Source organism: Ictalurus furcatus, chromosome 13 (genome assembly GCF_023375685.1).
Source record: "Ictalurus furcatus strain D&B chromosome 13, Billie_1.0, whole genome shotgun sequence".
NCBI classification, from domain to species: Eukaryota; Metazoa; Chordata; class Actinopteri; order Siluriformes; family Ictaluridae; genus Ictalurus; species Ictalurus furcatus.
The window spans coordinates 25,617,892-25,631,467 of NC_071267.1; the positions used below are offsets into that span (position 1 = coordinate 25,617,892).

Below are 13,576 nucleotides of genomic sequence, written 5' to 3' on the forward strand. Positions count from 1 at the left end.
TTTTGACTGAATGGAGAACTAGTGGAGGTTTTCTTGGCAAGGACTAATAGCAAAGTGCCCATGACCTCACTTGTACAAGCTGTAAAATGTTCCTGCTAGCTCATGTACATCCTCTGGCCATTATCCTGAACCAGAGAGCGGCCCAGGTGGCCCTGACGGTTCTCCACTCAGTCACTCGACCACCGTTACATCCTTTTGTTCTACTTCTTCTTTGGAACTTGTGGAAGCTGTGTATCAAAGGCGTCATGAGGGTGGGTAAGATCCTCAAGATACCTTGCCAGACAATAATAGTTAGATAACACTTCCTGATGAGGAACAGAGTCATTCAGGTTAATCAATACTACTTCTTATTGAGGAAGGGACTCACTCAAAGTACCATTGCCACTTCCTATTGAAGAAGAGAATCAATCAGAGTATTAATACTGCTCTTATTGAGGAAAATATGTACTCAGAGTATTAATACTGCTTCTTACTGAACAAGACAACAACTCCGTGTTTCCATACAGCATCTTATTGAGGAAGAGATTCACTCAGAGTATCAATACTGATTCCAATTGGGGAAGAATTCTCAGAGAATCGGTTAAAAATATTAATACTGCTTTTTATTGAATAAGAGAGCAAAATAGTCTATATAGAGAGTATCAATACTGTACAGCTTCTTATTGAGTATGACAATCATTCAGTGCTTCCTATTCAGGATGAACATTTTAAAGTATTAAGCAATTCAAAGTACACATTTTGCTTCTATTATTTATGAAGGAAAGCACAATGGCGGTCCAGATATAACAGTAATAGCCTACATACTTGAGATGAAGTACTCAGTAAGTGTATTGTTGTACAACAATGTTTAGGAGGTTGATTAATTAAAAAAAAAAAAAAAAAAAAACTAGCCAGAACTGTATCAATTGAAATTGGAATATTTATTAAGAATTTCAGTATATCTGCATGGCTCAGGGTGGCTGGAAATTGGTAATGCTGGTACAATAAATATCCAGCCATGCGTGCTGAAATTAAATGTCTGTGTTTTTACAGTTGACAGTTTTCACTGATTTATAAGGATTTCATGCTTCTGGAGATGAGGCAGTGACTGTGACGTATATCGCAAAATGTTTAGACTCGCATTATCTTGGGCGATTTTCTTCTTGAAATAAATTGGAATAGTCAACCAAGATCAGAGGGACCTCATGGCTAGAAGTCAGTTGTGAAGGAAATGGATTATGATTTGTTTCCCTGCATCCTGTATGAAAAATCCCTGACTTATAATTTACTTTTCTGTTTTAGTTTGCTGCTGTTGTTTACTTCTGACTGCCTGCTAAGCCGTGCCACTCATTCCAGTGTTTATGAGTATTGTAGATGTCTTGGCCTCTGGTTTATATCGGAGAACTTTGTTAGGAAAACTTTCTTCAGAATGAAACGTTTTTATTCAGTTTCTCCGGAATGGATGATTATTGTTCATTTCAAATTTTAATAATTCAGTTGCTTACATCTCGATGCATCTTAATGCTCCCGTGTACTGGATATCCATCATCCTGAAGTCAATGGGGTTTTTGAATGGGTTTTTTGGTTAAATGCCAGAAATAAGGTCTGTGGTTAACACAAGCTCAATATATGTTCACATCCTATACTACGCCATAAAATACATCAGTAATACCCCACTCAGGATTTTTAAAAAAGCTTTTACGTGTCTTGAAAAAGACGGTTGTTAACAAGTGGCGGCTGTTAAATGGGAGTACAGAGGTTGTCGGGGACATTAAACGTCATCACGCCGAACAGGAAAACTCATCTACTACAGCCTTGTTGCGTTTATACTCGCGCTCTTGCAACTCAAACTTTCCAACTTGTAGATTTATCAATTTATAGTATTTTCTAATTGTATTGTTTTTAAATAAATACTGAAAGAGTTTGTCGGAAGCGTAGCGGCGGTGATGTTGAAGTCATGTGACTGTGGTGTGGTTCGTTTATAGCCTAACGTTAGCTTTTTTACTTCTGGCGATTATATTTAGGCTTCAAAATCTTCTGAATCTTAAAACGTGTAAGAATCATAAACTTTTGTAGAGTTTATTTAAAAAGCTAATGGAAAACTACTATTGGTTTTTTGTTGATGGAACCAGGGCGATGCTAACTTCTGGGGTGGGTTAAAACAATACATCATCCCTGCAGGATTGACGAATTCCACATTAGTCTCCGACACTTGAGAAGAGGACACACACCCTAGCACGTTCGCCTCATACCTCCAGGGTCGGGGGTTCGATTCCCACCGTGGAGAGTTTGCATGTTCTCCCCGTGCTGCGGGGGTTTCCTCCGGGTACTCCGGTTTCCTCCCCCAGTCCAAAGACATGCACGGTAGGCCGATTGGCGTGTCTAAAGTGTCCGTAGTGTATGAACGGGTGTGTGAGTGTGTATGTGATTGTGCCCTGCGATGGACTGGCACCCTGTCCAGGGTGTACCCCGCCTTGTGCCCCATGCTCCCTGGGATAGGCTCCAGGTTCCCCCGTGACCCTAAAGGACGGATAAGCGGTATAGAAGATGGATGGATGATGGCGAAGATGCCAACGTGCATGTCACACCAGTCCCATTCAGCTTTGGTTGTGTCGAGATCATCTTCTCGTGAAGTCGAGATCTGCATCACATCAACTTGTCTATGTATAGTTACTGCACATACTAGCATGTTAAGTCACAATGCATTCTCCTTATTATTGCACTTAAATTGGGTTGTTGGGTTGAGAAACAGGTTAATTATCCAGCTCATTCTGTTTTCCTCTCTTTTTTTAATCTATCATGTGGTACTTTTTGTGAACTGCTGAGCTAGAGGTTTGTGTATATACCTGTTGTTGAAATCCAGTTTTGTTTCTATTGTTCTTCAGAGCTTCTTCAGCAGGTTTTATAAACCGTGCCACCTGCTGTATAAAATCATAAAATTTATATTCACCGCATGATTCCTGAGGAAGGTAAATGTCAAGGTTTGGAAGATGAGACAAAGGAGCGTTTAGTTCTGTCTGTATTCAATTTGGCTTTTGTTATATATTTTTTTTTTCTTTTTTTTTTTTTTTTACATTTCTCTCGAAACTCTCATGCTCGGTCACGTAAAGGTTCACATGTTTCTAAAGGAGGACATTTTGCTCTTCAGTCATATAGTTTGCCTTTCTGCTTCTCACTTATCTTCTACGGCATGCATGAATGTATTCTACCATTTGAATATTACATCACATTTTGATTAATTGTTTTTTATTTTTAATCTAGTTTTGATACGGTTAGATTTGTGGTGCTGGAGTGGAGGATGGTCGATTTCATTTATTACTGTGTCGGAAGGCATCTGAGGTCCGGTCATGAAGATTATTTCTTCTGCCATCTATAAGGAAGCAAAAAACTATATGTCTGTGTCCTGTAGTTATATATGTGGAGCATGTAAAATCCTTATGGGCCATCTGTGACCAGGTTATTAGCATTAAACTTTATGGATAAGGCAGGATGTTGGGCTTATATGGATAGGCTTATAGTTTATTACTTTGGGTCCAAGCACTGACGCATCTGAAACTCTCTTGGAGTTGTGTTAATTAGTGTTATATACTATTCTATTACTTGTAATAGGGGTCCAAGCAATGTCAAGGTTTCGTTTATTTATTGTCCAATTACACTCCACCAATTCTGCAGATGTTCCTGAAAAAAGGCCAAACTTTTAGACCAGTACTGTTTTCTGTAGCCATTATTCACTAAATGAGCATTGAGCATTGAGATCCCAATGTCCTATAGTCAGAAAAAATACACTTAGTCATCGCAGGGTCAAACCCAAATTGAATGTCATTTCTCAACTACAGTGGTAGAACCTTCAAAAATGACTATTTTTCAGCAACCTCTTGTTCAACGGGGTTGGATCTTTGCATGTTGTGCTAGATTGTAAGTAAAGTTTTACGGATCACTTGATGATCAGAAAGCTATGGAAGCCAATGGGCGATCGGATTTCACCTGACATTTGGCAGGCTTACAACTAGCCATTCGGAACAGAATTTGGCAAACTGGCAAATCACAGCCTTAGAAACCTGCTTGCCAAATTTGAAATCTCTAGCACCACCAACAGGCTATTGCTTCTACTAGCATCTTAACGTCTTCAATTTGAGGAATTCCCCTTTTCTTTGAAAATGTAGATTTTTAAACTTCTAGATTGTTCAACCAAAGTCTTTCGAAATTAGTTTGGTATCAGAAGATACTGACAAACATTTGTTAACAAAGTCAATAGGCCAAATCATTGGGTTGGTGTTTCGGATATGGCCTCTATTGACAAAAGGAGACAAATATTGCAGTAGGGGGCACTATAATGTTTTTTTTAATTTTTTTTTATGAGCTGCTTGTTCAGGTTAAAGTTGTACTTTTATGTAATATGTCCATGAATGGATCTTGTACTCCCTCATAAGAACAGAAAGCAAGTATACCACATATTGCTTTATGCTAATAACATCAAATTCGCTGGAAGGTTTCAAATATTGATTACCATTCCACTTCTGTCGGTCTCTTAGTGAAAATCGCCTTAAGAAAATGGGTTATAATGATAATGACGATATTATCATAATACATAATAACAATAACAGCCATCTTTTATTTTCTTTCTTTCAAAATTGTCATTGAGACCTTTGCTGGAGTTTAAAAATACATGATTATCCACAAGATATGTCTTCATTGATTGCCACCTGTGTGTATACTCTAGGTCTTTATTTGTTTTAGTGGTTGATTATTTTCCCCCAGAGGAATATCTTGTGTAAGTGTAGATTTGGAAAGATAAAGCGAGTTGGAGAAAAACGTCTTAAACCAGTATCTCAGAGTCAGAGTCACATCCTGTGGGATCTCACACTGGGCACAGAGACACACCATCTTGAGCTGTTAACTAGAATGTCGGAGATTGGCAATCTGGCCCCCGCTTATTCACCAGTGGTGTGGCAATGAACCCATGGTGAGGAGAGGATAGCTGTAGCTCTGTGACTCTCTAGGGCTCTGTGCCCTGCAAACTCAACTGGCTATTATTTCCAAAGCCTGCTGATAACATCTTTTGAAAACCAGTTTTGAGTCCAGCATTGGGGCTGGATCGAGCTTGCCCTGGGGACTGAGTGGCATGTATGGGAGTCTCAGCTGGAGCAGGCTGATGAGTCTTAACATAGTCGTTCACTCTGCGCTACACCTGGCGCCACACAGGACTGTTAATAAGCACTTTCTAAAAAGTGATGGAAAACAGAATAGTCCTGTGAGAAGGGATGCTGAGACTGTGAGTAAAAAAAAAAAAAAAAACAGTCTTGGACAAAGAGTTGCCCTGAGTGATTTGCAGCTTCTGATAAGAAAGGAAACTGTATTCAGGAAATTACAAATACAATCCAAAGTATGGACATGGACAATGATATATCAGAGTACATGACACCTACATAAGCCATTTACAGTATGACAACTGACAGGAGTGTACGGCACAAAACATTTGTAAAGGCTTATTCCAACAGCCATGATTTCTGAACCTATTTACTATTTATGGCCTTGCTCTGACCCATAACAATATGTGGTGTTGATCTATAAAGTCAGTTGTCATGACATTCTCTCCTGTGTCATCCCAGAAACTGTCATAACCCGAGCTTATGTCACTTGACTCGGGTACAGTCAAAATCGAAAGCAGTCTTTATGACAGATGAAGCCTAATGGAATAAGCTTTTAGAAATGCTATTGTAGGATTATGTCAGTTATGCAGGTGCCCTTTATCCTTATGAACACCAACCGTTAGCAGAGTTGTAGTTAGAACAATATAGAATGTTATCATAGAGGTGATTGGCACCCTGTCCAGGGTGTACCCCGCCTTGTGCCCGATGCTCCCTGGGATAGGCTCCAGGTTTCCCCGTGACCCTGAAGGAAGGATGAGCGGTATAGAAGATGGATAGATGGATGGATGGATCATAGAGGTGTAGCTTGTCATTTTTAAATGCGTTTGAATTTTTCGCTCTCATTCGATCGTAAATAAGTGTACAGTATTTGGTGTAATTTTAGCAGGTTAGTGTTGTGTAGTTGTCCTGCTAGTGCTACCTTCTCTTAACAATACTCGGCTAAAAGACTCCGAGTCCTGATTATATCTGTATATTTTAAAGAAGCTGCCTGACAGTGGGTTGTGCTCTCTGACAGTTCGGTCAGTGGAGTTTGGAAAGCAGAGCTCCAACATAGTTCACGCTGTCCATCTAGTTTTAACTCAAGCCTGATAAAATCAATAGAGGATGCTAATGGGTGAGTACTTCCTGCATGTCGAGCAGGGCCAAGCCATTTACAGACTGATGGGCATTGATCGAAACTTCATTAAGGAAACAGAGAAATGACTTTAGGGCCTAGGTGTTTGGGTCTAAAACATTATTGGAAGAGATTGGGTGATGACTGTAGACCTGACTGGCTTCACCGGGAATCTATTACCATTGTCTTCTGGAATGCATTCATTTTCACATGTAAAGCTGTAAGATGGCTTCATACTCTTGGACGTTATGAACCAAACCAAACTGACCAAAATCTCTTCTGTAGGTAAATATAGAGTATGCCTATATCGCCTGAAAATTGCAGTTTTATTTTTAGATTGAATTCAGTTCATGTTTATTTAATAATTACAAACATTGAGAGTAAGCAATTGTCAATATCACCTTCAAGTGTTTACTACCACGACAAGTAGGTAAGGGCACGGTTGATTATGATTATTTCTTTAATTACATGTTTATTCAATTAAAAAAAAAAGAAAAAAAAAGCTTTAAGATTTGCAGCTGAAATGTAAATCCTATAAACACTGTGAAATAGATAGTATTGATGAAATAGACTCATAATTATTTGATAAAGTGTTAAACATACTGTGAAATATAAATTGAATATCTCATTTCTTGCATATTAAATGGCTTTCAAATTAAATCAATAAATATCGGTTGCTTTTAGACAGTTCTTTGTAGGAATAATTCAAATTTTCATGTATTTTTTTTTTTTTTTTAGTAACCACACAAGGAACTGATAAACTTACATAAACATTTGTACAGGCTTTTCAACTTTAAATGCCAACTGTCTAGCTAGTAGGCACCAAATTACACATTTATCAATTAATAATAATAATAATAATAATAATAATAATAATAATAACAATATTATTGTTTTGTTGTTGTTGTTTTGTTATTATTAGTATTATTATTATTATTATTATTATTATTATTACCATCATTATCAGTGATATTATTATTGTTTGTATTGTTATTATTATTGTTGTTCTTATTTTTATTGTTGTTGTTGTGATGATGATGATGATGATTTTTTTATTATCATGATAATCATGTCATCATATCATCGTTATTATTGTTAATACTACTACTACCACTACTATTAATAATAATAATAATAATAATAATAATAATAATAATAATAATAATAATAATTATTATTATTATTATTATTATTATTATTATTATTATTGCCATTATGATATTATTATTGTTTGTATTGTTATTGTTATTATTATTATTGGCGTTGTTATTCTTATTTTTTATTGTTGTTGTGATGATGATGATTATTTTTTATTATCATGATAATCATATCATCATATCATCATTATTATTATTGTTAATACTACTACTACTACCACTGCTATTAATAATAATAATAATAATAATAATCATGGTAATCATGTCATCTCATCATGGTATTATTGTTGTTGTTAATACTACTACTACTACTACTACTACTACTAATAATAATAATAACATTAATCATGATAATAATAGTAGTAGTAATAATAATAATAATAATAATAATAATGATAACAATAATAATAATAATAATAATAATAATGGTAATAATAATAATCATGTCATCATGTTGTTATTATTGTTGTTGTTAATGCTACTACTACTACTATTATTATTATTATTATTATTATTATTATTATTAACATTGATCATGATAATAATAATAATAATAATAATAATAATGGTAATAATAATAATAACCACAACAATAATAGTAGTAGTAATAATAATAATAATAATAATAATAATAATCATGGTAATCATGTCATCTCATCATGGTATTATTGTTGTTGTTAATACTACTACTACTACTACTACTAATAATAATAATAATAATAACATTAATCATGATAATAATAGTAGTAGTAATAATAATAATAATAATAATAATAATAATGATAACAATAATAATAATAATAATAATAATAATAATGGTAATAATAATAATCATGTCATCATGTTGTTATTATTGTTGTTGTTAATGCTACTACTACTACTATTATTATTATTATTATTATTATTATTATTATTATTAACATTGATCATGATAATAATAATAATAATAATAATAATAATAATGGTAATAATAATAATAACCACAACAATAATAGTAGTAGTAATAATAATAATAATAATAATAATAATAATAATAATAATAATAATGTTATTGTTATTATTATTATTATTATTATTATTATTATTATTATTATTATTATTATTATTAACAATAACATTATTATTATTATTATTATTATTATCATGGCAATCATGTCATCATATCATCATGTTATTATTGTTGTTGCTACTACTACTACTACTACTACTAATAATAATAATAATAGTAATAATAGTAATAATAATAATATAATTAATAATAATAAACATAAAATGAAAGTTGGCCTAAGACTAGTGAGTCTCAAAGGAGAACAAAAAGAGACTCCAAGGCAGTGTTTTATTCTGGCATTGCACAATGTCTACAGTTAATAATTTATATCTTTCTTTCTTTGTAATTATTTATATTTTTTTAATAATCCAGAGACATGCTATTGCCAAATCATTCAATCTAAATGAGTCATTTAACTCTAAACCCCTGACCTTCACCGATAGCACGCCTTGGTAAAGCTGAAATATATCGTGCCTCGATGAGGCGGCGAACGGTTTCTGCATGAGCGCTTTCACAAGAAATATACATCACCTACTGTCTGTAACCTGATTCTGTATTTTTAGATTATCTCATCATAATAATTTTAATTTAGCGATCACGCAACCCCTGAGAAGGAACACTTAACCTTTTACACTCTCAGGAGCCATCGGCGGATCAAAATTCCCTCACAAGAACACATAGATATGAATTAATAATAACTAAACGACTGAATAACTCAAATAATAGAATGACAATGTATTCAGTTTAGTAGACATATCCATCAGAATATCCATGAGTTTAGTTTACAGTATAACAGGCTGTAACCGCGAAGATCCACAAATAACAAGCACTAATTTGTCTGTGCAGTCGCTTAGTGGTGAGCTCATTGCACAGATGCTTGAGGGGGAAAAAAAAAATATGATAGGAATAAATGAATGTGTGTAGACAGTGTGAGTTTACGGCTGCAACATAAGTGATAATAGGAATTAACTTGTTTTGCAGCATTAACTCTAACGATAAATGTATACAAAGTATGAAGTTCTTTAAGTAATGAAAAGTTCCTTACATAATCTAGACACAGTGTTTTGCCAGATTATCAGCCTTAAAACCATGTGACTTTAGACACATGCTCAGCATGTGGAAATAACCTTTTTGTGCCATATATAGGCTACCAGTATAAAACAAAGGTATACCAAAAGTATGTAGACACCTGACTATCACATTCATATTCAACCTCTCATTCCAGATTTATTTGCCCTTTACTGTGATAGTAACCTCCACTCTTCAGGGAAGGCGTTCCACTAGATTTTGGGGCGTGGCTGTGGGGATTTGTGTTTATTCAGCTATAAGAGCATTAGTGAGATCAGACACTGATGTTGTTTGAGGAGATCTGGAGTGCAGTCGGTGTTCCTGTTCATCCCAAAGGTGTTCAGTGGGGTTGAGGTCAGGGCACTCGAATTCTTCCCGTCCAACCTTGGCGCATCACGTCTTCATGGACCTCGCCCTGGTAAGAGTTTTGGGCCTCTTTAGTTGCAGTGAAGGCATCCTACACAACTTCCAAGTTCGCGGGAACAGTTCGGAGAAGACATGCCTGTGAATGTGATAGTCAGGTGTCCACAAACTTTTGGCCATGTATTGTATTTCGGATTCCTCACGGTAGTATATTATTAGAAATCAACTCCCGTCAATTCAAATTCAGCGCTGAGACAGATTCACTACTGCTGAATAAAATCCTAAACAATAAGCCTGATTCTCATTTCCAGGTCTTTGTTCATCTGATAAATAAATCATATCAATTATACTTTATTGTTAGACTTCAGAGTAACACAATTATCTCGCTTGTGTTGTGATAACATATGATCAGAATGTGTTATGATCAGGATCAGTGTGTGTGGCAGAATATTAAACGGCAATTAAGACGTCTCGAAAACACGCACCATTTGGTACTAAATGATCCGTTTTCTTTCATCAGGATGGAACATCATCCTTTTAAAAGCCTCAATTTCTCATTACTACTATTGTATTTCGTTGGATGGTGGATTCATGTATATATTTTAAGGCATTGTTCAGCATCGCTGGTTTTAGGGGAAAACAACAAATTTTAAAAAATTATTTTCTTTAGTATGTGAAATTTAGACTTTTTTTTCTATTACTATTTGAATCTTTAGCTAGTGGAAGTTGTAGCTCCGTACTAAATGTTTAAAAAAAAAAAAAAAAAAAAAAATAACATTTGTTAAAAAAAGTCAAAATTAGTTTAAAAAAAGAGTGATGTACTTTAATAAGTAAAAAAAAAACAAAAAAAAAAACTGGCAAATTGTAATGATATAAGAGGAATAAAAATAAAACTTTTAGGAAGTGTTATAGAATTATAATTATAAAATAATCCTATAAATAATATTGGTAACAGTAAGTCCAGCTCATCACATCATGCAGTTGTGGGTTATTTTCCTATAACAGCACAACCCCAAGTGTTTTATTTCTACAAAACATTCTTCTTCTTCTTCTTCTTCTTATTATTATTATTATTATTGTTATTATTATTATTATTATTATTATTATTATTATTATTATTATTATTAATAATAATAATATTTTTATTGCTACTGTTATTATTTATTATTATTATTAGTATTAGTATTATTGTTATTATTCTTATTATTATTTATTAATTATTATTATTATTATTAGTAGTAGTATTTTATCATTGTTATTACTATTATTATTATTATTATTATTATTGTTATTATTCTTATTATTATTTATTAATTATTATTATTAGTAGTAGTAGTATTTTATTATCATTGTTATTATTATTATTATTATTATTATTATTATTATTATTATTATTATAGTTTTTTTTTTATTTTAAGTTTTATGGGAAAACATAGCAATCCATAGTAAATGGATAAAAATGGATAAAACTGTGGCAAGATTGCTGTGGTATATGAGGAATAAAACACCAAAGGACATGCTGTTATAGGAAAATAATCAACTTCGGGCCGGTAAGCGCAACATCACGTTGCATCAGGCCCCATCACACAACACAGTTGTTGATCATTTTCCTATAACAGCATGCCGTGTCTTGTTTTAGTCCCTACCTAACCTGGCCCCACTGTGAAATTAGAAGAGGCTTTCTCATTTCTACATGGCTCTTTATGAAGTGAACGGGGTAGCTCAATAGTTGCGCTTCTGTGCTCATGAACAGAAGGTCGTCGGTTCAAATCTCACTATAGGGTCCTTCGATCAGGGTTCGATTAAGGGTTTCCGTATTATGTTATAAAAATATCTTGAATAACGTTCACTTTACTTGATGCTCTCAGTGATGACATTTTAAATGTTTATAGTATTTTTTTATTGTTAATATAGAGTATATTTCAGATACTTCATTACAGGGTTAAATATGATTATAATAAATAGAAACAAACGTTACTACATGATTACTGAGGGTTTTTTTTTTTCTTTTCAGAAAACTCTTTCGCGGCGATGTTTGTTGGTAATCGAGACCGTTTTAAGCTGTACACATGCTCGACGCACGAATCGAAGATGGTTTTGGCTGTATGTGCGTTGTGACGATGTCACATGACGCGTCTCGGCCCAAATCTGCAGAAAATCTGCGATAATCTTGAACAGTTGCAAGCTCCTCCAAATATTGCAGCGTTTGCTTGATTTTGCGTTCATTTCTGTGATTGCGAAATCACTCAATCCCGTAGGGACTGATTATAAGACGGAATTATTCATAGAACATAATTAGAGCTTTACAAGGAATTATTAGTTTATTTATAAAACCGCTTACGCGGAATCAATACCAACTTATTATGAATTATAAGCACGGCTATAATGATGTATGCATAAAGCCTTCATAGAATGTGTTACTAGGTCAAGGAAACATCTCAATCTTTATTTTTTAAAAAATTATTATTATTTATTTATTTTTTTCTGCGAGACGTGTCTCCTGGATTTCGCATTTATCTAGTCATCACCCAAGAGATTTGTATGGACGCTCTGATGAAAGAACAAGTGCAAGCGAGTTCTTGCTCTGTATTTCATGATCGGTGCTAGAGCTCCGGCTTTAATCTCCGGATTGAAAAGCCTGTGCAACAAAAATTCACCAGCGTTGCGAAATGGTAATTCATCTCATTGACAGTCATCAGAGCTTTCCCCCAGAGGCTCACAGGAATGCTAAGTTTAGGCAGCAAAATATAACCGGAATGGCTAATCTGCTTGGCAGTGAAATGCATCACGCAGCAGATCTGCTCTGAAGGGCTGACAGCTGTAGGTATTAAGAGACTGTGTGATGGATGGGGTTACAGGAGGAAGCCTCTCATAACCTCCCCTTTATTTACCACCACTTGACTGACAGAGGGGAAAGAGCGACCAAGAGAGAGAGAAAGGATGGAACATTCTGGGACAGATTTTGTTCGTGGTGCTGGACGAGGCTATGATGGCTTTGTCACTTTTTAAAGGCCTGAAGGTTTGCTTATTATCCGTCACATCTGGGACAGGATTATCGGAGATGCCACTGTCAAACAGGAAGCATTCTAAAAAAGGATGTACTGTAGAATAAAACAGTTGAGACATGTCTCCTGTCCAACTATAATGTGATTACTTAGCGTCTGACACCTTCGATTTAAAGTACACACACACACACACACACACACACACACAGAATCCAGACTAACAGGTTGCTGATGGTTGTTGCGCCATTCTGAACAATGAAGTCACCGTCTTGCTACGATTTCCTTTGCGTCTCGGCTCACGTCTCCGCCCCATTTACTCACCTGTTTTACCTCCGTGTGTGTATTTACACTCGGCTCCAGAATTATAGGGAGAACGATATACAATAAGGAAGTAGTCAAATGCATGAACATGTATTTTAAATCTCCAACTCCTACAGTTTCAAGCCTACAACAGAGGGTTGCTAAGAACGCTTAACCGTCCAAAGAAGCCCTGAGGAAACCTTGCCTTGAGTCTGTTTGCATAGTTACAGATCATGGATGTGTCTCGTCTAACTCCGTCTGCCTGTTTTATTTCCTCTGACTTGAACTATGAATGTTTTTTGGTCTCGATAAACAAGTCAAGAGACCGTGCACTTCGGTGCATTCAGACTACAAGCACGCACATGACAAGTGAATCAGAATATGAATATGAA

The 13,576-nt window shown here is 34.8% G+C and overlaps 1 protein-coding gene across 2 annotated transcripts in view; it reads left to right on the plus strand.

The window, feature by feature from the left end:
- The window catches only part of ca10a (carbonic anhydrase Xa), a 214,516-nt gene that overhangs the window by 27,149 nt on the left and 173,791 nt on the right, over positions 1 to 13,576 (plus strand). The gene's annotated exons all lie outside the window — the stretch shown is intronic.